This window comes from Mus caroli, unplaced genomic scaffold (genome assembly GCF_978045245.1).
Source record: "Mus caroli unplaced genomic scaffold, Mus_caroli_1 scaffold_11, whole genome shotgun sequence".
Classification (NCBI taxonomy): Eukaryota; Metazoa; Chordata; class Mammalia; order Rodentia; family Muridae; genus Mus; species Mus caroli.
Window position 1 is genome coordinate 75,667,762 of NW_028227266.1, and position 3,422 is coordinate 75,671,183.

The window sequence follows — 3,422 nt, forward strand, 5'->3', positions numbered from 1 at the left end:
ACTATTAAAGACAATGACATCATGACATTTGCTGGCAAATTGTGGAATTAGAAAAGATAATCCTGACTGAGGTAACCCAGACCCAGAAAGACAAGCATGCTATGTACTCATTTATAACTGGATTTTAGACATAAATTACAGAATAGTTATGCTACAATCCACAGACACAAAGAAGCTAAGTAACAAGGAGGGCCCAAGCAGAAAAGCTTGAATCTCATTGAGAAAGGGAAATAGAATAGACATTGGGGGACATTGGATAGAGGGAACTGGGTAGAGAAAGTGTTGTGGAGGGGAGCAAGAGATATCAAGTGGGAAGAGGACTTAAAGAGAGAGTACAGGGAGAGAGAACTGGAATTGGTGTGTGTGGAGGGGGAGATCTCTGGGAAGAACTAGAAATCTAAAACAATGGAAACCCCCAAGAATCTATAAGGCTGATCCTAGCAAGACCTCTAGCAATGGAGGATATGGAACCTGAAAAGGCCATGCACTGCAGACAGAAAAGACTTCCAATGAAGGGTCTGGGACTAGTCTCCCAACCACAAAACCTTAGATCTACAGTCTGTCCTGCCAACAAGTTATGTGGGGGTAAAGATGGAACCAAAATTAAGGGAATGGTTAACCAATGACTGGCCCAGCTTGAGACCAATGATGAGAGAGAGAGAGAGAGAGAGAGAGAGAGAGAGAGAGAGAGAGAGAGAGAGAGAGAGAGAGAACCCCTGACACTATTAATGATATTCTGCTATGCTTTCAGACAGGTGCCAAGCATAATTGTCATCTGAGAGGCTTCACCAAGCAACTGATGGAAACAGATACAGAGACCTAACCAAATATTAGGTGGAGGTTGAAGAATCCTCTCAAAGAGGGGAAGGAAGAATTTAAGGAGTTAAAGAGGTTAAGAACACCTCAAGAAAACATACAGAATCAACTGACCTGGGCTCATTGGAGCCCAAAAATCTGAACAGCCAAACATGGGATAGACCTAGTCCCTCTGCATATATGTAACAGTTGTGCAGCTGGTCTTCATGTAGGATGTCTAATAGCAGAAGCAGGGGCTACATCTGACTCTGTGGCTTGCCTTTGCATCCATTTCTCCTAACTGGGATGCTGTATCTAACTACATAGGAGATGATGTATCTAATCCTCCTGCAACTTGACATGCAAAGGAAGGTTGCTATCCATGGGAGACCTCTGCTTTTCTGAGGAGAAAGAGATGGCAGGAGGATAGGGAGGGGAATAAGAGGGAGGAACTGGGAGGGGATAAGGTAGGGGAAGATATGACCTGGATATAAGGTAAATAACAAACAAACAAAAAGAAACACTCTAGGAAAATATATGCTTTTGGGGGGGAGCACTTCTGAAGAAAGGGCTGAATAATAATGAATATAATAATGTTTTCATTCAGAGTAATTTACAAATAGGCTTAGTATTTTATGTATCACATGATGGTGTATATAAATAATACATAGTATCAGTTCACCAATTACTGGATACTCATGAAACAGATATGGATAAAATTATTATGTACTATATTAAAGACAATGATTAATTTCAGCATTTACTTTTATGTTTTCCATAGTCAATGCATTTTGAAAAGGATCCTAAGAAAAGCTTATATAATATATGAATAACACAGACATTTCTGGCCTTATAGCTTAGAAAATATCAGGAGAGAATTTCTGGCTTTGTAATATTAGCATTACTGTTTCTACAAATGTTTAGTGATTTGTCACAAAATCCACTTTCATCAAACTTAGCAAGATGACAATGGTTCAGAGAAGGCACTGCCAGACTTGGATGGTCCTGCTGTGGCCTCAACTCAAGGGAAAGAACACTGTCCTTGCCCTCCAACCCCACAAAGCCCAAATCAAAAGCTTTGCCTCCTTTATTTTTGCTCCCCCTTTCTAAGGGTCTGCTCTTTATACTTTGCTGAAGCGACTTCACTTCTCATCAGTGCTGTAAGTACAAATCCAGCCAGCTATGCCGATGATGTAATTTTCCCCAATTTTAAATTAGATTTCATACGGAGCATGAAAAGTCAAAGGCGGAGCTCATGCTGCTGTGCTATTTTATTTAGTTTGTAGATGAGGAAGCATGGGGTTTCAGAGTTTGCTGTTTTTATGTCTTTCTTTAAACCATGCTTGGAGTTTATTCAGTACTTGTTAGAGCAAATATAGTAAAAGCTCTCAAGTTTGATTACTTCAATATCAATAAGTATTTCATTCTTGTTGATTTCAAAAGTACACACAGTTTTACAAATAAATACATGTTTACATATGTAGACAAAGAATGAGTTACCTACATCTTACTAACAATGTTATACATTTATATCATACAAGGTTATCAAATTAATGATACTATTAAAGCTAAACTTCCAGTGATTTTCTTAAGAGATAAAATAATTACATTTTCCAGACATTACTACCAAAAAAATTACAGAATTTTGTTTTGTTCCTAAAAATTTTTAACAACTCAGTTTTATTTATTTATTTATTTATTTATTTATTTATTTATTTATTTTTGGTTTTTCGAGACAGAGTTTCTCTGTATAGCCCTGGCTGTCCTGGCACTCACTTTGTAGACCAGGCTGGCCTCGAACTCAGAAATCCGCCTGCCTCTGCCTCCCGAGTGCTGGGATTAAAGGCGTGCGCCACCACGCCCGGCTCTCAGTTTTATTTTTGTACTTAAAATATTAAGTATTCATCAGCAAGCTAATGCTATCTGCTTAAAACAAACACTACAATAAGCATTATTGAAGACACAAAACTTTCTCAAATTTTCAAATGTTAATAATATATGTGAAGGGTGGTGGTATTACATGCTTTCAATTCAGGCACTCAAGAGGTTAAGGCAAGCAGATCTCCAAATTTAAGGCCAGCCAGGTCTACAGAGAGCAACTTTGAGGACAACCAGGGCTATACAAAGAAACCCTGTCTCAATATAACTAATAATAATAATAATAACAATAATGTTATAAAATATACAATATGTATATACAAATGTTACAAGTAGTGTATTTTTAGCTTTTAAAAAGTATTACTGTGTAATTTTTATTTTAACTATCCATCTGTCATCTATTATTAGAGACAAAAATACATTCATCAACTACCAGCTAAACATTGTTTCCTGTGCTAAAATCAGTTAACTAATGTTTCATTCTTATCATAATTGCTGTCTGGAGATAGTTAAGTCTAAGGAGTTTCATAGTTTTCATTGGATCATAGTCGGGAAGAGGGTTGCTAGATCTTCCGCTCTATATGTTTCCTGGCACCTGTTGTGATGGTCATTCTCACGTGGTCAGCACATTTCTCAAACACATTGAATTGCTCCCTGACACTTAACCTAAAAGCCCCTGTCTATCATGTCTCTCTCTTAGGCTAAGAAGCAACATCGTCCATTTAGATTTGTGGAAACTTGGCATCACA